General features: G+C 41.7%; 1 long non-coding RNA gene and 1 other non-coding gene across 2 annotated transcripts; one reads left to right on the top strand and one right to left on the bottom strand.

The window, feature by feature from the left end:
• The first annotated feature begins 512 nt into the window (after positions 1 to 512).
• LOC141658043 (small nucleolar RNA R71) lies at positions 513 to 619 on the top strand. The gene has a single exon (XR_012548954.1). It is a non-coding gene; the product is annotated as a small nucleolar RNA R71 (small nucleolar RNA).
• Positions 620 to 23,941: 23,322 nt separating this feature from the next.
• On the bottom strand, positions 23,942 to 24,506 carry LOC141656095 (uncharacterized). Its single transcript, XR_012548336.1, has 3 exons — positions 24,391 to 24,506; positions 24,175 to 24,291; positions 23,942 to 24,072 (listed from the first exon to the last, which is right to left on the bottom strand). It is a non-coding gene; the product is annotated as an uncharacterized LOC141656095 (long non-coding RNA).
• Between the last annotated feature and the right edge of the window lie 682 nt (positions 24,507 to 25,188).

Genomic DNA, 25,188 nt, shown 5'->3' with positions numbered 1-25,188 from the left:
CATTTTGGCTTTTGTATGAGAGATTTGGATGGAATTTGGTGTTTTCATTGTAAAAGTTGGAATAAGGGGTACCACTCTTGTATGCTTAGAAAGCATTCACTTGTTCATTTGTTCCCCTACATTCACCTTGGTCATGTCCCAAAGTTCCACAATTCTCACATATCCCACTTGGGATTGATGAGGATGTCGTCATGGCATTAACATGATGCTTTGATGATTTTGAGTTTTCCTCAAGTCTAGCCATAGCTTGTTCAAACTTCAAGTTGATTGTGTCAATGTGAGCACTAAGTTGAGCACCCAATTGAGTAACGGAGTCCACTTCATGCTTTCCTCCTCTAGTAGCCTTGCGAGGTCTACTATATTGTGAGTTATGGACCGCCATTTCCTCAATCTTGTTCCATGTTTGATTGTCATCAACTTCGGTGAACATTCCATTCGATCCCATATTGAGAATGTTCCTAGAATCTTCATATAAACCATTCCAAAATTGTTGTACCAAAAACCATTCGCTAAGTCCATGGTGAGGACATGAGCGACAAATTCCCTTAAACCGCTCCCAAGCTTCATACAAAGACTCTTCATCCCTTTGCTTAAAACCCGTAATTTGAGCTCTTAGCATGTTAGTCTTTTCCGGTGGGTAGAATTTTTTGTAGAAAGCTAGAGCCAACTTCTTCCAAGAATCTATTCCGAGGGTGGCCTTATCAAGGCCCTTCAACCATTGCTTCGCGGTGCCGATTAAAGAAAAAGGAAATAAGACCCATCTAATTTGGTCTTGAGTCACGCCCGTTTGAGAGATTGCATCACAATAGTCACAAAAGGTTTCCATATGAAAATGAGGGTCCTCACTAGGCATCCCCCCAAATTGGCTCCTCTCAACTAATTGGATGAAGGCGGACTTGGCAATAAAATTTCCGGTTAGATGTTGCGGTGTAGGAGTACCATTTGGTAGATTCTCCTCGGTGGGTACGGAGTGTGACGAGAATTTAGGCATTGTAGGTGGATTTTGTGGGGTATTGTGTAATGGGTTCTCTTCTCCTTCTATTGCGAAAGGATTGACAAACTCACTAGTGGGTTGAACAACTTCACTAATACCTCTTAAATTCCTCCTAACAAGTCTCCTATTGTTCGTCAAGGTTCTTTCGATTTCACGGTCAAAAGGTAACAAATCACCTTGTAACCTTCTAGACATGCAAAATATCAAACAACTCGAAAACAATTAGAACAAACCTTGAGGAGTTTTACTTCCCCAAGGAGAAGAAAGACACAACTAATAACAATAAAAAGAAATCTAAATCAAGTAAACACCGTCCCCGGCAACGGTGCCATTTTTGATGCGAGTCCGTTCGTGTTCAAAAATTAAGATGTGGTCGTTGGGTCACGGTCGAATCAAAACACAATTTATAGCTTCACAAACAACTCTACAATTAGTAAAGAGGTAAGTAAAGGTCGGATCCCAAGGGACGGGTATTGAAATGAGATTTCTATTGCAACTAGTGGTGTCTAAGGGGTGTCACAAATTGGGTTGATGTAGAAGGTCACTAAACTAAAATAGCAATGAAAATAAACAAGCAAGATGAATTAAAGGGGGTGTAAACAATTGATTAAAGGCACTAGGGTGTCATGGGATCATAGGGGAATCATGGGATATGATCATACAAACATGTTCTCAAATTATAAGCAAGCAATTATTGTTGTGATGGATTGAGTTGGGTTATATCTTACAATCCTAGGAAAGTTTGGGTCCCTGGGCGAATCGATTAGATTGTACAACACCTACAAGTCGACTTAATCTTCCCTACTCAACAACATGCATGGTCTAATGAGACTCGAGTTGGGTTATGTCTTACAAGTCTCATTGAAAAGATAGAAGATGATAGTAAATGCAAGGATTCATAGGCTTAGCATTTCATCAAATATAACGTGCATGAGTTGAGATCAAAACAAGCAAGCAAATAAAACATGAAAGCATATTAATTTAAGCATGAATCATTCCCCATGTTGGTTTCCCCTAATCATCCATTAACCCTAGCTAAGAGACTACTCACTCATTATCATGTTGATCATGCTAGCAAGGTTGTTAGTCATACCAACAATATGAAACATGATGAATAAATGAAAGTAATTAACAATAATTAAAAAGGGATTAAGAGATTATACCTACTAATGATTCCAATAATAAAGCAAAGATGAAAGAAGTACTTGAATGCTTGATTGAGAGGTTGTCAATCTCCCAACAATAACCCAAATAATCTTCAATTACCCAAAATAAAGGATGAACAAAAGAGAGATTAAAGAACTAAAACTTGGATTAAAACTTGATTAATACTTGATTACAATATTAAAGAGAGATTTGATTGATATTAACTACACTAGTTATTGATAAGAAGAACATGCTCCTCTAATTAGACTAATGGGGTATTTATAGTGGAAATTAGGGAGGATGCATTAGGGTTAACTAAGGGCTAAACTAGTAATTACACTTTTTAGATTGAGCAAGGAGGAGACGGTATTTTTCGAGAGAAGGGCTTCTTTCTTCGTAGCTTGGAGAAGACAATTCGTGCTGGAGCCGAATCCGGGCGGAATAAGGTCGGGATGGGCGGATTCTAGCGTTGGAATCCGAGCGGATTCAAGGGAATCCGGGCGGATTGTGGAGGTGGAATCCGAGCGGTTTAGAGCAAAGCCGCTCGGATTGTGCAGCTGCAGGACGGACGGATTGGTGACAATCCGCTCGGAATGTCACTCAGCAACATATCTTCTTTTTTTCTTCCCTTTTCTTCATAAATTCCTTGGGGATTTCCTTGGGGACTCAAGGATCCTTTCTCAACATTGCTCTTCTACTATAATATGTACAAAGGCCTTCTAATCTTGTCTCTCCTTGATGCTTGGTCATTGAATTCGATCAATTTAGTCTCGTTTTGCCATGGAAATGCAAGATTCTTACTCCTTTCCTACCAAGGGATCAAAATCTCAAAGAATATGCAAAACAAAGAACTAAAGATAAGAAATGACCCAAATATGCACTAAAAAGCATGGGAACAAGGCTAATTCGGGGGCTAAATATGCGCTAATTATGGTCACATCAGTAGCCCTCCCTACCACCCGGTCATTTTTGGGCAATTTTTTTCGCACTCGCTCATTTCTGGGCAATTTTTCGCATTTTCTAAGTCTATTTCTCATTTCGCGCTAATTTAAGCTATGTATAGTATGTGTTTTACGTGTAATTCTATTTAAATATCGGCAGCATGAGGGCGTAAACTGTCATCTACCAAACCTGTTCTAAGCTAACCTGCAGGAACAAATAGACAACCCAGCAGCAAAGGCAGTTAGGCCATCATATATACAACCAAAATGCTATATGTACATCAAACTGGGGGCTCTCGCCCAAAACAAGTCCGAAAAATCCAAAAATGAGGTCCAAATGTGCAAGTATGTACAATACAGCCAACGACAAAAGAGACAAAAACAAAGACAGCTACTCCTGCTCGTCACCTCGCTCGGCGACCCTCGCCTTGAGAGCAGCAATCTCGGCGTCCCTGACCTCCAACTCCCTCAACATGCAAGCTGTCTCCTCCTGGGACTGCGCTAGCTCACGCTCCAGGTCGCGCTCCCTCTGCAAATGATAAAGTAATGCCTCATTTCAATCATTTCAAACAAAATGCGAGAAATTACAACAAAATTCAAAATAAAGAAAATGAGAGGTTCAGACCTGTCATCCTCGGCCACCTGCGAGTGCCTCGATGGCTGTAGCCCGCAGCCGGTTGACCACCCTCCACAGCGCCACATGCCGAGACGGCGCCACCTGTATTTCAATAAACAAAAGATTTTCAATGAAATGAACAAATCCATTCTTATGGAACAAAGACAACTGAAGCTGGGGGCTTACCCTCCTAACCAAGTGCTGCCACTCCTCCAGGCCAGCATCTGTCACCTCCTCGCCGAAGTCGCGGACCTCGGAGATCGTCGTCATCCCCGCCGTGTCAGTGTACTCAAGGGTCTTGGGGTACGCTGGGGGCTCGACGCCCGCCACCTCGATCTCTTACAAAATTCAAATAGATTCTTTATTCGATGATCATTCGTCAGTTTATCAAGACAATTCAAAAGAGGAAAAGTGGAATACTTACCACGATCGGCCAGTACGCCAGCCTCTGGCGAACAAACAAGGAGTACTCATTGTCAGGAAGGAGAAGAGCATCACCACCAACACCCGCCAAGTCAGCCTCCCTCTCAGCATCAGAAGGCTCCCTAAACATCGTTCGTGGAGGGTCGATGGGAACCGTGAAAGCGTCCCGAGAGCATTGACGAGTCAAACGCTCGCCCAGGTACCACACCGGTCCCATGGACGTCCTCAGCAGCAACCGACTCGAGCTCCTAGGTCGAAGGACCTCAGCCACGAAGGTCGGAGCGCCAGGGTAGTCCACCTAACGCCTAGGCACCCACTAAAGACAAATAAATGAAGGGGTCATTCATATGATCATTTCTGAAATCAATGATGTAAATAAGAAGGAAAGTGATTAGAGAACACTCACGTCACTCAACTTCAGGGCATTCACGCCCCGTCGACAAACATCGTAAGAAGAGCGTTGGCTCTTCCTACGACACACCACCCAGTCCCTCACAACTCGATAAGCCCTCGGCTCAGGCTCCGTCCTCTTGGGCGTGAAGCCCGGAAAGTAGGAGTACACCCACGCCTGTAAAATAATATAATTAATAATGATCTGTCACAATTCGATAGCAAAGAAGAAGTAATGATATTTCATGATACAAAATGAAGGTTCATACCACCAACAGCAGTCCGGGACCGACAGTAGCAGGAGAAGTCCCCTTCTTCAGCAGCTCAGGACGGACCATGGCCCTCATGTAACGAGTGAGGACCGCAAAGCCAGGAGTAACCCAGTCCCAATGGCCTAGGTCACTCAGGTCAGAAAGGAATGGGAGAAGCTTCGTCGACAGCCTCTCCCCTTTGTCTACGAGGTAGAGCAAAGACAAGAACCACCACAGCCACATACGAGCCCTGTGCTCCGCAGTACAAGCAGGAGGAGCCACCTTCCCCCCATCCATCGTCGGGGTCCTACCCGCAAAGTAGTCCCTGACGTAGGTACTCGGACCTAACTCGGGAACCGCGGCAGCACCCTCTGCCAGGTTCCAGTCGATCAGCCTCCTGGCCTCAGCCGAGTCCACCCCCATGGCCGTCAATGGCCACATCACAACCTCCTCTCCACACGACAGACCAGAGATCATGCCGTAGTCCTCCAACGTGACCCCGACCTCCCCAAAAGGCATGTGAAAGGTCGAGTTCATATCCCATTACCGATCAAGGAAGGCTCGAATCAGGCAAAGGTTAGCCCGAAGCTTCCTTTCCTTGATCCCCTCCACGCTCCCACCAAGGCTCCTAGCTCGATGATGGCCCTCTCATCCTCCGTCAAAGCTCCGTAGGCCTCGCTCCATCATCGTCGTGTAACCAGAGAAGGACCTCAAGTTCCCGGCCTCCTGTATCGATTCAAGAAAATGCTATCTTTAGCACAAAGTGAATGAGAAATGAAATTATTGGCGAATAAAGGAGGAAATTAGTAAAGAAATGGTAAGTCTAGCCTACCAAACTCCTCGTCGTCCTGTAAGACAAGTGGCTCTCCGCTGCCCGAATAAGTTGTTGACCATCCCATTTCTCAGCCCACTCAGGTGCCCCCGCTAGCTGACGACCACCTAGTCCTACATTGGCCCGCCTCGGGACATCCTCAGCGACCTCCTCGAACACCTCCTCAAAAGCAAGAGAAGGGTCGAAGTCGGTGTCCACGTCAATGGGAGCCCTCCCCGACTTATAAGCCATGTCACCTGCAAAATTGGAGTAGATTAGGCCGCGTCAAATGACGACGAGCCTTGGTAAGGGTGATTTCAAGCCTTTCAGGCCTCAAAAATGGCCTTTTCTTGCCATATTTGGCCATTTCTTTCAACACCCGACCGCTCATGTGGTAAGTTGGGTCAAGACAAGTCTAAACTCGAGCCTAGTTATGGGTTTGAGTCAAAATTTTGGCAGCATTTCGCTATAACAACGATTATGCCCTAGAAAGTGTCCTGAAAAAGTTATCACAAATCAAAAATCCAAAATGATAGGAAGTTTACCCATCACGCAAGGATTCCAAAAACAAAATTTCATAAAAAATGAGCAATCCTAAGGCCATTTTCGAAGCGATTTTCGAAACAGCTGAGAAACCGTCTCAATTTCACTCAAATGCTCAATACTCAACGAAAATTCAAAAAGAATATATGGTTACGTTCCTAACATTACCAATTATCCATTTCTAATGTCAATTTCACAAGGCAAATCCATTTGGGGGAAAAGCCCCAAATTTTCGAAATAATTGGGTTGAAAATGATACGTGCAATTTATATAGTCTTTATAGTCTTCTATTGCACGCATTTCTATGCCTTTTTCTATCGGTATGTATTGGAAAATGCCCCGAATTGGCTACTTTGGTTTGTTTTGACTAATTTGTAGAAATGAGCCTGGAAGTAGTGAAACCACGCCGTATTCGTCCTATTTAGCATGCATTATGAGGATACGGGAGTTATTGGACCAAAAGATGTACATTGGAGTGCGTGAAGGAAGGTCAAGGGAGCTGTTAATGATGAGTTAGAGACTGATTTGGAGGAAAAGCACTCGATCGAGAAGATTTGTTGGTTCGATCGAGTGGTTTGGCTGACACAAGGGTTCGATCGAGTGATTATATCTGCTCGATCGAATTGGCAATTATGAGAGTTGCTCGATCGAGAGCTTTATCTGCTCAATCGAGAGGAAATGCTGGAGAAGACCTCGATCGAGTGGTCTGAATCCACTCGATCGAGAGGTTTATTAGCTTATGCGGGTTTACTAAGCCCGTGATGTTTTATTTTGTTAAGAATTACGCTTCCCTATATAAGGAATTCGTAATTAGGTTTTTAATCATCCTTTCATATACTTTCTACTGCTTAAACTTCTGAATCTCTTAATTACTTTTCTGCTTAATCTTTCAACCTTTTCCTTTGCTTTTGGATTGATCTCTACGCCGGATTCGTATCGTTTGTAATCATTCTTCTACTCTACTTAATCTTAATATTTGTTTGCTTAAATTCTTGTTCTCCCTTTATTAGTCTTGCCCTAGCCTCGTTCATATTTATTTGTTATTGTTCTATTATGTCTCTAATTAGCATTCTTATCATTATTATTGTTGACACCTTTAATAACATGAGTAACTAATTCCTTTAATGTTAGGACTAAGGAATCCATGGTAGGATTGTGATGATGTAGCGAATAGACTAGATAATTTATATGTAAGAATATGTCCCCATAGCAATTTAACTATAACATCAATTTAGTTGAGTGCACGCTTCTAAATTACATTAATCTGGTTAACTTTACCCCTGGATCAGAAGATTGGAATAAATAGACCTACTATGAACAATAGACTACCCTAATGAGGACGGAAGTTAAGTTAGTGGAAATCTAGGATAGAATGTAGACTGGAAGGACCTTTCCCTTATCCTTCTCACAGTAAATTGTCTAGGCTATTTGCAACTGAGTCGATTGACTACCATGGTGAACCCAAATCCTGGCATACCCTCTCTTATTTGATCAATCTTATCGTATTTTCTCACTTTTATTGCTCTCATTTTATTACTATTTCCCTAAAACATTTGGTAGTTTAGAAATCAAAATCAAAACCCCTATATTGTGACTCAAATAGACGGACCTTTAGACAAATATCTTGCCTCCCTGTGGAGAATCGACCCTACTTATCACTAGCTTCCGTTAGTTTATTTAAGTTTATTTTTGGTACACAAACGACAGTATCAAATTTTGACGCCGTTGCCGGGGAGGCAATAGCCCTATCTACCTTTTGTTTCGTTTATTTTTATCCGTCTTAAGGAATTTTCATTCCTTGAGACAGTTCTCACTTAATTATTTTAGTGTTGTGTATGCCCGGGTCAAACAGGTCGGAATTAGTCTCAGCTGATCCTGAGACAGAAAGATCTTTTCGGCATAGACTCTGTCTGCAAAGAAAAATTCGAAAGGAAGACTTGAGTACTTTCGAACCCGAGCTACAACATTTCCTTTTCGCAGAAGACTTGTCTTTTGAAGAAGACAATCTTATTTCTGCTATCGAGCCAGTAAAGATGCCTAACATAGCGAGTCACACAGAGCCCACAACTGCCTCGATTCCCAAAGGTTTCAAGCTCTCAACTGAGGATGGTAACAATTTTGATATCCGTCCGTCTTATATAAATTTGGTAGAAAGAAATATTTATCGAGGTGTGGCGGGTGAAGATCCGCGAAAGCATATGGAGGTCTTTACTGACTACTGCTCTACAATTCCCGATACAAAGGGAGTGACTCAAGACAAAATAAAGGAAGTTTCCTTTTTCATTGACTGATGGAGCCAGGGAGTGGCTCACTGATCTTGATCGCACTACAGCCGGTATCACCAACTGGGAGACCCATGCTCTTGCCTTTTACAAAAGGTACTTTCCTCCACAATGTACTAATCAGCTGAGGGGGAAGATTACGAGTTTCAAACAGGCCCCTGATGAGAATTTTTATGAGGCTTGGTGTCGATTCAAGAAACTAGTGAGGTCTCTTCCTCACCATGGATTTGACCAGTGGTTTTTATGCAACCAGTTCTACAATGGGTTGTATGACGACCACCGAGCTATACTTGAAGCCTCATCCAATGGGAGATTCCAAAAGAACATTGATGATGATAAGGGATGGGGTATTATTGAGGAGATGGCGACCCATTGTGCTGAATGTGGGAACCCAAGGGACGGTATTCAGACGATGCATTCGGTCGACAATGTTGTTGTTGCTTAACTGGAAGCCATGAATGCTCGTTTTGATAGATTGGAATTGCAAGCTGGTGGTGATCAACAGATGGTTCATCTGTTGACTAGACAGAAAACTGTCACTTGTGAGAGATGTGGGAGCAATGACGGTCACACTGTTGTTGACTGTCTGACAGAAAAGGAACAAGTCCTTGCCTTTCAGCAATATAGGCAAGGAGGAGGTTCCTACTACAATAATCAAGGGGCAGTCCATCCCAATTTAAGGTGGACAAGTCAGAATGTTCTTAATCCTACTCCTCCACCACAGCAGCAGCAGCAAGCGTATGTCCCTCCTCATAAAGCTCAACGAGCCTTCCAAAAGCCTCCTTCTTTTCCTCCACCGCATCAAGGAGCTTCATCTTCTAGTGGGGTAAGTGAGTTAACTGAGTTAAAGACAATGATTCAATCGTTGACTAAGCAGCTGCAAATGAATGACCAACAAAAAGAAGCTTCGATCAAGTCACTTGAAACTCAAGTTGCTCAGTTGGCCGCAAGCAAATTCACGAGGAAACCGGGTCATTTGTCGTCTCAATCTGAGAAAAATCCGCACGAGACAAAAAATTTGATTAACCTGCGAAGTGGTCGTTCTTATGAAGGACCAAAATCGTCAACTAATGAGAACATATCAGACCCGATGAGTGTTATTATTGATGATGAACATGCGTCTAATGCTGAAAATATGCCTAGCACGAAGAAAATACTCGATCGATTGATTTCTGGTGGTCGATCGAGTAGAAATGTTGAAGAAAATGCTCGATCGAATGGTTCTGGTGGTCGATCGAGTAAACTGGTTATTCAAGAAACTGATCGAGAGGTTGAAACCACTCGATCGAGTGAAAAATCTGAAGAAACCGTTCGATCGCGTAGAATTGTGCCTCGATCGAACACTGTGGATATAGAGGAACTCGATCGAGAGGATGGAAGTGCTCGATCGAGTGAAAAGTCACCGGAAAGACCTCGATCAAGAGATAAAAAGACTCGATCGAGTGAAAAAGAGTTTGAACCCGCTGAGACATTGGAATAAAGGAATAAAGGGCTTGAAATTTCGATCACTGTGCCCTTTCCAAGGCGATTGCAGAACAATAAAACTAATCAACAGTTTGGGAAATTTGCCGAGCTCCTGAAAAGTTTACAGGTTACTGTTCCATTTGCCGAACTGCTCACTCAGGTACCCTCTTACTTAAAATTCATGAAAGAAATTTTGTCGCGTAAGAGGCATATAAATGATCATGAGATGGTATCTTTAACTGAAGTAGGGACTGCCTTAGTTCAAAATAAGTTGCCACCCAAACAGACTGACCCAGGTAGTTTTTCAATTCCTTGTCATATAGGAACCCATTTGATTGATAACGCGTTATGCGATCTAGGTGCTAGCGGGAGCGTCTTACCTTTGTCTCTCGCTAGGAGACTCGGTCTGACCAAATTTAATTGCACTAACATGACCGTTCAGATGGCCGACCAAAGTATATCATGGCCACTAGGAGTTATAGAGGACATACCTGTCAAGATTGGGAGATTCTTTATTCCCGTAGATTTTGTAGTTCTTAACATCCCCGAGGACACTCACACCCCTATTATTTTAGGGTGACCATTTTTATTCACTGCTCGTGCAGTGATCGATGTCGGGGGCAAGACGCTCACATTTCAGGTAGGAGATGAAGAATTGCTTTTTCATCAGTCTAAATCTCGTAGGGCTCCCATGCAAGTTCAACCTTGCAATGCTGTATCCTTTATTGACTCAGTTATAGACACTCCAGCTGAGAATGTTGAATTTTGTGCTACTATTATAACACCTCCGCCTCAAACTGAGAGTGAAAAGGAGGAACATTCTTCTATTTTCCTTGTTGCAGGTACAGATAAAGTGGATGCTGGAGTCGATGATGGTCAAAGTGCAGTTAACGTCAATCAAAGTGCTGGGAAAGAAGCCAATGTCAATGTCAATGGGAACGACAAAGGGAAGAAGAAATTTCGTGCATACGTGGACATCAACTACTCTCCTTCCACTGGTTCAAATTCAAACTCATGGAGATCGAAGAGGACGGTCAAAAATGCTGAAGGGACCTCCTCCAGTCAGAAGCCCTCTTGTGGGCTACTGAAATGTTTTGGGCAATAAGTGGGGAATGCCCCGTGTAATAACTTGTAAAATTTAAATTTCGTTGGATTTCTTTATTGCATTTTTAGAATTGTTAGACATTAGTTTAATTAGTTTAGCGAAAATAGACTATAGACTGCTTATTTTGGGATTTGGTATTGTCGGGATATGTTTTTTGGGTGTTTTTATGCAGGTTTGGGGAATTTATTTTGCATTGGGATGAGTTACACGAGAAAACAACTCGATTGAGTACTTTTTTGTACTCGATCGAGAGGAATGCCCAAGGAAACGGATTGATCAAGTGGTTTCAGACACTCGATCGAAATGCCTAAAATGAAGAAACCTCGATCGAGCAGATTGGAGGCCACAGTTCTCGATCGAGTGATTTAAAATCACTCGATCGAGTGACTTTTCTTATTACACGCAGGGAGTAACCTTTTAACTTCTATTTTCCATTCTTTTATTTCATTCCTCATTTGTTCTTCCTATTTTCTGCGATAATCCACCATTTCCTCCATAATTCTTGCCCTAATACCAAATCCAACACCCACATTATCTTCCTTGCTACTAAGTCGACTAAAGCCCTCAATTTCCCCCTTAAAATTCCTCTTTGTTGAGGTCAATTTGGGCGATTAGGGTTTGCGAGTTTTCCTTTCGAAATCTCGTCTTTTTCCTTGATTTGTGTCCATTTCTTGCTTATTTTTGTGGGATTTTTCATCAAGTAAGTATTCCCTTTACTCTTTTGTGGATTAATTGCTTATTTCGAGTTTAATAGAGTAATTAGGGTTTAGGGTTTAACATTTTGATCGAAAACCCGAATGATTTGGGGATTTTTGTGTTTAATTTGTTTAATTCATCGTTTTTCCCCATTGCTTGCTTGATTAGGATGGAAAGTAGCTCCCTTCCCTCGACTATTTCGACTGTTGTTCCATCCTCGACTGAGACGGTGGTCCCTGCTGTTACCACCGTCACTCCGACTGTCAGTACCACTGTTTTGTCTACTGTTTCCCCTGTTGTTACTGCTGGTACTACTACTGTTGTTGCTAGCTCCGTCTCCGTTTTGGCTAGCTCTGTTTCCGCTGTGTCTGCCTTTGTTTCAGCTAGCACTGCTGCTAGCTCTTTCTCTGCTGCCTCTATTAGCACAGCCACTGCCGCCACTTCTGGTACCGCACCTACTATGGTGACCACCCCTGCTGCGTGGTCACCATCTGTCACAGCCGCTTACCGGGCTGCCTTAGTACCTCGTTTCGTTAGAGGACGGACTTCTTCCTCAGGTACTAGAGGTCGGGGTCGCGGACGGGCCACACCTGCTGCTGGCCCAGTCACGATCCATGTAGATGACTCACTTGACCCGCACCCCGACTACCCCGAGGTACGTTTCGTTAACGGTATGCATCGTACTCGTTTCATTGCTTTAGAGAGCTGTGATTTTGGTTCGACGAAGTTTTTGTGTCGTAAGTAACTTGATAGGTTAGGTATTTAGGAGCCCGTAGTTGAGATATTGAACAGAACGGGGATGTCCGGACTGATTACCATGAGTGCCTTGACCTACAAGGAGCTGACCCTCGAGTTTTTCAGCTCCTTTACTTTTTTTGCTGGCGCCTATGCCACTGAACCGAGTAGTTCTTGTTTCTCCTTCCGGTTATTTAACCGGACCACGACCTGGACCCTAACTGAGTTTGGCAGTAGGTTAGGTTTGTCTTCTACCGGTGACTCTGACCCTCCTAAGAAGGTCATCCGCATGTTGTGGAGGACCTTGGCACAGACTAGTTATGAGGAGCGCAAGCTCGCGCATGTCCACCTTCCACCGGCCCATTACTTCTTGCGTCTCATTGGTGGGACCGTCTTTAGCCGTAAAGAACTAAATAATGTGAACAACATTGAGCTGTCTATTCTTGGAGGTTACCTGAACATTGATAGTGATGGACCTTTTGTGCTTAACACTGCTTACCTGACTGCTCAGTATTTTCATAATGTGGGGCAGAAGGCGACGGGCACCATTGTTTGCGGTGGCATAGCCACTTTTATTGCCCGTTCTATCTTCCCCGTCTTTCCTCGTGACTTACAGCACCTAGACACAGATAGGTACCTTGACATTGCTACTATGTTGTCTATGTTTTGGCTTGCTTCTGACCAGGAGACATGGAAGATTTGTGGTTCCTTGTCTGTGCCCTTACCTTGCACCACTTTGTCCTGTCTTGTTCCCCTGCCATTGTTAAGGGCAGGCTACCTCCACCACTACCCATGTTTCACCTCCCACTTGCTCCACCTCCGACCATGTCCACTTCTAAGAAGCGGAAGAGACCTGAGACCGGAGAGGGATCCACACCTTCTACGGGTGGCCAGACTTCCACAGCCATTCCTACCCCGATCCCTACTCCTACTCCTACTCCTGCGCCTGACCAGACATAGCCGGTCTATCCGGCTAATTTTGTTCCACCTCCACCTTTTCAGGCGTCCGCGGTCCTAGACCTAGGGCGCCGTGACGGTTTTCTTCTTAAGCTTCTTACCAGGCAGGCTCGTATGGAGCGGGACATTGCACTTGCTTTGTTCCCTCTATACAAGTATCACATGAGGAGAGGATGTCCTGTCCCTGAGGGCTGACCGCACCCGTCTTTCTACCGGTACCCAGCTGAGGGGTACCCACAACCGGCCAGCAAGGCAGACACCACTGAGGAGGAGGAGGAGAGAGTACGCGCTCAGGAGATGAGGAGGAGGGAGCAGCAGGTGGAACCAGACTTCACGGTGGAGGATGTGGAGGATGACGGTGAGAAGTAGCTACTGGTCTACTCACTTCCCCAGTTTTCTGGCTGGTTTGGGGAAGTTCGTGTTTTGTATGTACATTCTTGCTCTTTTATTTATTTTTGTCTCTTTTTTATTTATTGTTTTTCATGCATTTATTGGTTGTTTTTACCCCCTTCCCATTATTTATCTGCTGGTGTATGCTGGAGGACAACGAGGGCGTTGTCCGTTTTGGTTTGGGGAGGGTAATGCATCCTTTGAGTCTGCATTTTGTATTGTTTTTGCATTCACGTTTCCTTTTTCTGCTTGCATTGTATTTATTTCTTTTAAAAAATCATAAAAATCAAAAAATTAGAAAATTCTAAAAAAATAAATAAAAAATATATTCACGTTTCATTTTGCATATAGGTTGAGTCGGAACGATTGATTTCCGTGATGATATTGCACTCTAACTTGTCATTTTTACTTGAGCCATGCATTTTTATTGACAGTTATTAGCTTAGTCTTATGCATATCTATGAGTTAATGTCAAAAATATAGCTGACCGTGTAGACTTGACCTGATAGATTGACAACCTACTTTACAATTTCTGAGATTTAGAACCCTATAACTGGTGACATTCATGACCAGTTTACATAGGAATTGAGAGTAGTACTCCTTGCATTACATGTTTGTCACTTGTGCACATTTATGAAATTCAATTTCTTGTCAAATGCATACATTCGGGTTTGTGGTCGGTGTCACATGCAGGGAGGCGCTTGAAAATTTTCTCTTTCTTTCATTTTCACCCATTTAGCTCCACTTTAGCCAAATATAGCCTTTTTGACTCATTAGCTAAACCCAAAACTAAGCCTGCCCAGTCAAGCTAGTTTAGTGTATTATTGTGGTATGTTTATCCTTGTGCGAGTTTGGCCGTTTCATTGTTAGGAGTTGGTGGAAAAAAGAAAAAAAAAGTTGAAAAAGAAAAAAAGAAATGAGACGTGAAGAAAAAGAAGAAAAAAAGAAAAATTTTTGAGAAAAAGATTGAATCAGACGTGAAAGAAAAAAAAAAAAGAAAAAAAAAAAAAATGAAAAAAGTTAATTGTTTTTGGAAATGAGACCGTGTTAAAAAAGGGAAGTTTGTGACAGTCTCACTCCTCTGTTCTTATTTACATCTTTTTGAGGAGATAGTGTATTTGGTTAGTGAGTTGTATGCCATGAAGGGCACTTGCACTTTATTTTCTAGTCAGCTGAGATTCGGATGGTCTTATTTGGTCTTGTTTAGGAACTGGCTTGACGCTTTACCTCCACATTTCCAAAATCTGTTTTGCCTTTTCTCACCTGTAACCTCACTTTCCCTTATCATTTGTAAGCCCTCGGCTGTGACAGACATTGTTGGTTGGAATGTGTGCATAGTACTTGAATCGTCTGTCATTTTTGTTGCATGTATGTTATGTAGGTCGCAGTTTAGGTGAGTGAATGTTTCTCTTTCTCTCTATACATATATATTTCACCCTCTGCTTCATGAGAAAAGAATGACCCCGTGAGAGTCCGATTTTGTTGGTCTTGCAAGGTCGATAGGTTAGCTTTATTTATTGACATCTTATAACTCGTTTGCGTATTGACTGCTGTAGCTGTAATTGTTAGTTTTCTTTTGCATTAAATTGGTTCAAGTAGACAAGTTATAGCTAGCTCTGAGTTTTTATTTCCGTTCCATTAGTTTGCATTTAGTTTACTCGAGGACGAGTGAAGGTTCGGTTTGGGGAGATTTGATACGTGCAATTTATATAGTCTTTATAGTCTTCTATTGCACGCATTTCTATGCCTTTTTGTATCGTTATGTATTGCAAAATGCCCTGAATTGGCTACTTTGGTTTGTTTTGACTAATTTGCATAAATGAGCCTGGAAGTAGTGAAACCGCGCCCTATTCGTCCTATTTAGCATGCATTATGAGGAGACGGGAGTTATTGGAGCAAAAGATGTACATTGGAGTGCGTGAAGGAAGGTCAAGGGAGCTGTCAATGACGAGTTAGAGGCTGATTTTGGAGGAAAAGCACTCGATTGAGAAGATTTGTTGGTTCGATCGAGTGGTTTGGCTGACACAAGGGTTCGATCGAGTGATTATATCTGCTCGATCGAATTGGCGATTATGAGAGTTGCTCGATCGAGAGCTTTATCTGCTCGATCGAGAGGAAATGCTGGAGAAGACCTCGATCGAGTGGTCTGAATCCACTCGATCGAGAGGTTTATTAGCTTATGCGGGTTTACTAAGCCCGTGATGTTTTATTTTGTTAAGTATTACGCTTCCCTATATAAGGATTTCGTAATTAGGTTTTTAATCATCCTTTCATATACTTTCTACTGCTTAAACTTCTGAATCTCTTAATTACTTTACTGCTTAATCTTTCAACCTTTTCCTTTGCTTTTGGATTGTTCTCTACGCCGGATTCGTATCAATTGTAATCATTCCTCTACTCTTATTAATCTTAATATTTGTTTGCTTAAATTCTTGTTGTCCCTTTATTAATCTTGCCCTAGCCTCGTTCATATTTATTTGTTATTGTTCCATTATGTCTCTAATTAGCATTCTTATCATTATTATTTTTGACACCCTTAATAACATGAGTAGCTAATTCCTTTAATGTTAGGACTAGGGAATCCATGGTAGGATTGTGACGATGTAGCGAATAGACTAGATAATTTATATGTGAGAATCTGTCCTCATAGCAATTTAAATTTAACATCAATTTAGTTGAGTGCACGCTTCTAAATTACATTAATCTGGTTAACTTTACTCCTGGATCGGAAGATTGGAATAAATAGACCTGCTATGAACAGTAGACTACCCTAATGAGAACGGAAGTTAAGTTAGTGGAAATCTAGGATAGAAAGTGGACCGGAAGGACCTTTCCCTTATCCTTCTCACAGTAGATTATCTAGGCTATTTGCAACTGAGTCGATTGACTACCATGGTAAACCGAAATACTGGCATAGCCTCTCTTGTTTGATCACTCTTAAGTTGGAGTTAGTGTCCTCCACAATAGTGCGTTTACATAATAAATCTCATTAATGGAATATCATCAGATATTTAATTATTTGATCCTTGTCAGTTGATTAACGTAAATCGATAACGGTTGGCTGACTAGAGTTTGACAATATTGTCGTGAGATGGCGGTGATCAACTGACCCCTTTCGGTCACACCTAAAGGAACGAACCCCAATAGACAACTAATTAATTGTATGAGATACAATTTATTTAGTCCCTTGATTTATAGACTAAAAGGTTAGTCGATTATTTTTAGAGAGATTTCGAGTTGCGAACTCGAGGCACGGCAGTTATTATTTAATTATGTGATAATTGAATAATAAATTTTGGGAGACGGGTTTTAGTTAATTAATTATTAATTCACTAAAATTGTACTAATTGATTAATGTGATTAATATTAGTACGTAAATAATATGTGTAGTGGTACACGTATATTTACGGAGTGATTTGGACGAATTAATTATGGAAGTATTTAAACATGAAACGATGTTTAAAATAAAATTACACGTATTTGTGCGACAAATATAAGAACCAACATGGACCCGTAAATGGGCAAGTGGACTTGTGGACGCGGGCCCACGGGGGCGCTTGGGAAACAAGCGTTTGCATTTGTGAAGTCGCCACCAATTTATTGTGGAAAATTTGAAACCGTTCGAATACCTCGTGTCATGTCAAGACACAAAGTAGTGACATGAACACCAAGAACTCGTTACCCTTAGCATTCTATGTCTAGAATGACTCTCGTGGATGCCAATGAACACGGATGTTCACAGAGATCTGGAGTAAGGGGTGAGGGTACGTATTAGGAAGCTCTTTTGATCGAACACCTAATCCCGCCCGCCTCGATAGCGGCCTCTACTAATGATTAGGGAAATTATCTATACTCAATATATTGTCGATTATATGCATGCAATGCAACATCCAAATAGATTAATCCTAACATGTGAAGAATTAGACTAAGTCGGTGAACAATTAATTTAGCATACAATTGAGTCGAAGTAGGAATTTAGATTCAATTACATGTGAAGGCATACAAATGGTACAATAAAAGAAATACAATAGAATAGAAAATTACAATAATTACATCGGATTCATTGATTTATGTCGAAAATACCTATAAAACGGATAATTTGAGAAAGAATAAACAAACGAATTAACGAACAAGAATTAGGCGATAATACGAATAATAGTTAATTACATACGTAAACTAAAACTAGGTCAAGGCAGAACGGAAGTTCAGAGACAGAAATCATCCTGGAACAGGCGCAGCAGAATTGCGCCCTCTGGAAGAGGCGCAGCAGTCGCTACGTCTGTTCCAAGGCTGAGTTCTGCATGTGAAGCCGGAACTGCAAATCGTTAATATTCGTGGGTGAATTTAATGATTGATTATGATATTCGACTCGGATGAAAGTGATTAGCAGATTATTTACATGTGAATGAGTCATAAAAACGATAAAACATGGATGAAACGAATGTAGACGAATTAACTACATGAATGAAAGATTGATTAGTGACATGGGTGAACTAATTAGGTTAAATATGACGAATTAATGAAGAACTAATGACGGATATGATAATAGACAGATGGAAATATACCAAAGATCGAGTTCCAGAAACTCAATATGAAAGAATCGAATCTCTACAACCCGGATTGATGTTAATGACGAAAACCCGCAAATATTGGTTATAAGGGATTAAGGTCGGGATTTGATGATGAATTAAATGATAATGAATTACTTACATGTTAGAATTGCTATACTTAAAATTATCATGTTAAAGAAAGAATGAACAATTGATAACGAAACAAAACAATCGAATTATCAAAAGACGAAGGAAGAAGAAAGGAAGCAGGAATTGCGGCAGCCTCACGAAGAGGCGCAACAGGTGCTACGTCCCTTCGAAGAGGCGCAGCAGTTGCTGCGTCCTTTCTCGACGTCTGTCTCCTGATAATCCGTAAAAAGGGTTTTAAACATGGTTTTACAAATCGGTTTTAGAAGTATTTTCGACATAAATCTTACATGATGATTACAAAAAGTAAATAACAATAAATAAAGAAGGATTTACACCCTCAGACTTACATGTTTGATGAAACGAGATGAACTAAATTTATGTTTTATTGATGCTCGACTCGAATGTAACGAAAGTGCCCTCGTAAGAGGAAAACGATTAAGATTAATTAATGTTGATTATGGTGGAGTTGGTCAAATTAGTCGGTCATGCAAACGAGGCTGGTACTCAGAAAGATCCGAGCTTACGTGGTCGAAAGTTCAAGCACATAGGCGCCAAAAAGTAAGAACGTGGTCTAGAATGCAAAGGGAGAAGAGAAGGGCGGACACTCGCGTGAGAAATATGAGGAGCGAAGGCTCCTATTTATACTAATCACGTGAAGGAATTAGGGTCTTCGGAGAAACTTTCGAAGTGAATCTCGGAAAGATATGAAAAGATACGAAAAATACGTAGAAAAGGACTTGGGAAGAGGCGCAGCAGTCACTACTTCTCTTGGAAGAGGCGCAGCACCTGCTGCGTCTGTTCCCAGGTGAATTCCTCTTGCGGAAGAAAGATTTCCGTGTTTAATTTATGGAATAACGGAATAATATTATTTTCCTTAATATTTTGTATGAATATTACGGGAAATTCTTTACCAAAGATTAAAAGATTGTGAAATATGGAATAGAAATATCCGGAACATTCCAGAACATTCTGACTCGGGATTTTAGCGGTTATCAGAAAATGAAGACGGTTTTAGGCCCGGACTCCAAATGTACTCTAATTACTGTCAAAATGACCGTATCGACGCGTAGATGACAATTAAGAGGTAGACACCAGTGTTTGATAAATCACATGACGATAAACTTACGAACTGTCACAAATCGTTCCGCGTACCAAACATGCGGCCCAATCATCACCGGGTGGTTTGCGGGAGGTGCAGAAATGAGGTATCTACAGAGCCCCCACTTTGACTGAGGCTTGGACAAGGCGAAAGTCAAAGTATAGCCATCAGGTCAATCAAAGATTACAACCTGACGACTATGGCGACGCGAGGAGGTTCAAGGGGTCTGAACCATGGACCTGTCGTCGGGAACATTTTAGAGTCTGTCGACTATCGGGGAGGGTCGTTTAAAGTCCATTAGACTACGTAAGGAAGCTCGCCAGCCATAAGAAGAGACCATACCTGAGATTCCTTTAGACGTTTCCGGAGTTGCGTAGGAGCTAAGGTTAAGCATAGGAGCTAAGGGTAAGACCTGAAAGATAAGTAAGGATTATGCTAGGGTGTGGGACCCTAAAGGAAAGCGTCGACGGGAAGGAGGTCAAATATAATTTCGACCTAAGGGGTAACTAAGGCTCGAGTGTAAGAACTCTGCCGGTTTGGGAACTTCTGGAGGACGACACCCGTATCGCACTCCGCGGGGAAACAAGAAATATCGTGAGTAGCAGGACACAGGCGGGAACTGCTGGGAGAAATCTGCTTGGGTCGTTTTCAAACAAACTTCAGAAGAACTTGAGAAGGACGATGTTGATATTTACGTCTCGAGAGGGATGATCGTATGTCGTGAACTCTCGTTGGGGAATCCTTATCGGGAACTCATCTCCATGTCTCGAGAGGGATAGTCTATCCGCTTACTCTCGCTGGGGGAATATAATGAAGGCGTGTCGAAACACCTGTCGGAGAATACTTGCTCGTTGTGATAAGCAAGGTCTTGGAAGCAATAAATAATGCACGATAGTCTGAAGTTGGCTTCGAAATGCGGGTCTGAATGAAGAATAACCGTCAAACGGACCAAAAAAAGACAAAATGGCATCGGGGAAGAGGCGCACCAAAATGGCTGCTGGGTTGCGTTGTTTGTTCCTGCAGGTTAGCTTTGAACAGGTTTGGTAGATGACGGTTTATGCCGTCATGCTGCCGAAATTTACATAGAAATCATATAGAACATATATGCATACATATGGCCTAAATTAGCGCAAAACAATGACTCGAAAAATGCAAAAATGCAAAAATGCAAAAATTTGGTCGGAAATGACCGGACGGTAGGGAGGGTTACCCACTAAAAAAGAAAAAATAAAAACATATAAGTTTGAAATGGAGAGTGAAATGATTCCCCGAAAAGAAGAAGTAAAAATGATATAATCAAATTAAATACCAAAATGTATAGGTTTAAAAAAGGATAAATTAAATTAAATTGGTGAAATGATTCCCAAAAAAAGAAAATTTAAAAAGAAATGTATAAGTGTGCTGAAATGACGAAAATGTCGATATCGTCTCGAGATGCGCGCCTGCGAAATTAGGAAACAAGAAATATGGTAACTTTGACGTATTTACCAAAATAATAACCCGTATGAATAGGAAATTATTCGCTAAGGAATTTAGGAAAGATCCAACGCGGAAAATCACAGAAACGTTGCTGAGGAAGAGGCGCATCAGAAGCTGCGTCCCTTTGAAGAGGCGCAGCAGGTGCTGCCCCTGTTCCCCAGTATATCCGTCCTGGCGGATATTAGGAAACAGATTTTAGTAAAAATAGAAACGTCGATAGAGATTTTATTCACACAATTCTTCCGTCTCTTCCTTCGTCTTATTACATAAAACTCTCAAAATAATCCTTCATCATGAATACTTTAGAGATTCATCTAAAAGAGTGGACCAATGAGTTCTCTAGTGTGGAGAAGTATGACATGGGTGCCTAATATCTTGGATCGTTGTTGAGTTTGAAGCTTATCAAGGTGGTCAAACCATTCCTAGATGCTTGTCTTGATTATTGGGACCCGAATTATCACGAATTTGCCTTCCTTGGAGGTGACATTTGCCCATTTCCTGAAGAAATTGCGGCGATTGGTGGGTGGGACCCGGAACACTTGCCTGCTATTCCTTCTACTTCACAAGGGTATAAGAACAAATTTAGAGACTTGCTTGGGTTGACAAGAATTGAGGTGGACCGTCTAGTGACCTCGAAAGGAGTGCGAATGTTGGACTTTATTGACCGATTCATTAACAAGGCCGACCCCACCATCTCTTATGTTTCTAGGCGAAGGGCATTTGGATTTTACTTGTTACATGTATATGTCCTTCAAGGGCATGTTGATGAGGATTTGAGAGGTGATCCCCGTTTCCTGAGCCTAGTCGAGCAAATGGAACTGCGCAGGAGCCCAGCTTGTTTATGTTTAGGAGAAATTCTATTGGGTTTGGATAACAGGAAAGCCAATCGTGACCTACCTTATTTGGGAAGTCCCATTATCTTGCAGGTAAAGAATTTCTTCTCTTCTTTTTTTTTTCTTGTTTTTTTTTTTTTTTTGAACACCTGCTTTTTTGGTAGGTTTGGCTTATGGAGCGTCTTCGATTGATCGAGCCCCCAGTTAATGTTCCTTCCTATCATGCTCGCTCAATTGCTATTTGGACTAGGCTCTACATGGTGGACTTCACTCGAGTCTGCAATTATTGGGAAAACAAATTGAAGAGTGATGATGGCCCCTTGATTAGATGGATTGTACCATGGTGGCATCTCAAATCTGTCACTTGAGTATCTTCCTTGGATCCTACCCGATCTGTGCGCATTCCCGGCTTTGAATTCATGGTATGCATCTTCCCGGAGAGGCTGATGAGACAGGTTGGACTAAAGCAGACAATCCCGAAGTTTGACACTGTCCCGCAGACTTCCGTGGCGCTTACTACTGAGAGTCGAAGGGAGTGGGCCATTAAATGGGCTCAAAGAAACATATGGTTCTTGAACTCTTCTGTTAGTGCTTTATGGGTGTCGGGCTCCTATCTGCGGTGGAGGAAAGCTGCTACTCCGGAGGAGGGTGAGAGATTGAGGAAGCGCGAGCCTGTTGACTACAAGGTGTGCGAGGTGGAAAAGGAGAAAGAGAAGCATCTGACTGAGGGAGAGGAAGAAGCCGGGTTTCGAGTTGTTCATCCTTCGAAGAAACCGAAGACCTCTCCTGCCGTGGGCAAAGTGATTGACAAGAATGGGAAGGCTAGACCTCGAGAAAGATCGTTGGTGACTAGGTCCGAAGTGGCGCAAGAGCGTCCGGCTCGAGGTCGGGACAAGAAATATGACAAAAATGACAAGGGAAAAGGGAAAATGGAGGAATAGCCCAAGTTTTTATTATTATTTATTATTATGATTGTAATAAGAAGGTGGGGTTTTTAGAATCCTAGCCTATTTTATTTTTTTTGTTTATCTTTATTATTATTATTATGTAGCGTACTATTATTATTATTAGAAAATGAATGAAATAAAGGAGGTTAATTGGTTATGAAACCGTTGTGATTCTCTATTTATTATGCTTTTCGAATTCCAAATGCAACTGCAAATCACTACAACAAATAAGGTAATTGGCAACCATATAAGGCGACTGAGAACAGTCGCCATTAAGAATAAAGCGACTAAGGCCCGTCGCCCGCACTTCGTAGCTAGGTTTAGTCGCTTTTGGCGACAGGACTTCGTCGCCAATTTTGGCGACGGAATTGTTTTAAAGCGGGCGACAGAAACTCGTCGCCAAAATTGGCGACTGTGTTTGGTCGCCAATTTAGCGACTGTCATTAGTCGCCTTTTTACAAGCCACGTCACCTCCAACTCTTCAGGATTGGTGACGGTTTTTGGTCGCCAATTTGGCAACTGGGTTTGGTCGCCATTTTGGCGACTATTTCCCGTCGCCAATTGCACTGTTTCCCGTCGCCAATGACCCTAAAATTAATTCATGATCAGAAGCTTAGCGACGGTTTCCCATCGCCAATTGCCCAGTATCCGTCGCCAAATTTACATTTTTTTTAGCCTAAAAATCGTTTTTGACCTAGCCAAATACGTAAAAACCTGCAAATAAACCAACACTTCCAGCAGAGAACACATGGGAAGCCAACACAACCAAACTTGATAAAGAAAATCATGTTCCATACACACAACTACGAGTTTTGGTCATCTAACATTATCCGGGAATAACATGTTCTCTAAAAAACTACATAACAGGAAAACTTGCTCCCGCTCCACTACCACCTCCATAATTAGGATCTCTAGGATCCTTTGGTTGCGGGCGCCAGCCAGTGTTGCAATTGGCGAAGAAGGAGTTCATCCGGTCCATTTCCTCCTTCATCCTCCGAATTTCTTCATCTCTCTCGGCATCCCGCCTCTCCCTCTCGGCATCCTGCCTCTCCCTGACGGCAAATTTAGCTTGGAGCACACTTAAGACACTTGGGGTATAAGGTTGTTGTTGGGAGGAAATTGACCCTCTTCTTCTTGTAGGAGGGTAGAAAATCTCCTTTGCCGACCCGGCTCCATACACATCTCCTCTTTGGAACCCCTCAACAAGATCAAACCATAGCTCATTGTCATCAATTTCCGGGTTGTTCTTCCTACGGACAAGGAATTGTTCCTAAAAAATTGATAAAACATTAATGGTTAGAGGTTACTTATCTAAAAATTGATAAAACATATACTTTAACACATTAAGAAATTTTTATTTTTTGACACTTACATATAACTGTTGATCTTTTTCCTTCGCGAAGATCAACTTGCCCTTGCTTGTCTTCTTTGCGTGAGTGTCAACAAAGAGATCAACAATCGTGGGTACCTTGCCCTTATTCTTCTTGGTCTTCCGGAAAAAAAAACAAGGAAATTGTTACTCAAACATGATAATTAATGAGACTAAATTAGAAGACTATTAAATTAAAAGCTAAGACAAATAACTTACATCTAACACCACACGATCATGAAAAGATTGAGACCCTCCATAATGAGTAGGCTCAACTTCCGCGTCCTTATCTCCTCCTTTCCTGTTGATCTTGTTCCGGGCCGATGCTTCCTTGAACTCAGACTGTTCGGTATTCGTATATTCCTCATATGACGAACCTATAATCAATAAAATATCAATTATTAATTAATATAGTTTCAAAATATGTAATGAATTTTAACTAATTACGGGTATTAAAAGAAACTAAATACCTTTCATGAAAGATGGCGCCTTCTTCCTATTAGACACCTTATACATGTTGTCCCTTAGCCTCTTCTTGCCAATGTCATTATACCTTTGCCAAACTAGGCGCTCAAGGTCGGCTGGCCAATAGAACACACGCTACAAAAAGTAAACACATGGATGAGAAACAAATTAATAATAAGGTAATTAGGATAAATAAATTATATTTAATAAATTATATTTTATAAATAGATACCCGGAAGTTGTTGAACCACATCTCCTTATCTTCATCACTAGCGTTACTCCAACAAGTAACGCCGTGTGTCATGTTCTCTTGGGTGCTATTAGTCACACCACGAACAACTGTTTGACTTCTAAACCTGAAATCAAACATGTTAAAAACATAATTATATAGGAAAACAAAAATAATGTATAATTAACATATGTCTAAAAAAGTCATTTATTACTAAATAAAAAAATTACAAACTAGAATGAATAAAAAATTACCAAAGACCATTCAGATCAAGGATCATCCTGCGTCGCTTGATCGGGGTATAGCAACCTCCTCCTCCTCCT

The sequence above is a fragment of the Silene latifolia genome, chromosome 5, assembly GCF_048544455.1.
Source record: "Silene latifolia isolate original U9 population chromosome 5, ASM4854445v1, whole genome shotgun sequence".
Lineage (NCBI taxonomy): Eukaryota > Viridiplantae > Streptophyta > Magnoliopsida > Caryophyllales > Caryophyllaceae > Silene > Silene latifolia.
The sequence above is the reverse complement of the archived record's forward strand: the minus strand, read 5'-3'. Positions and strand labels throughout refer to the sequence as shown.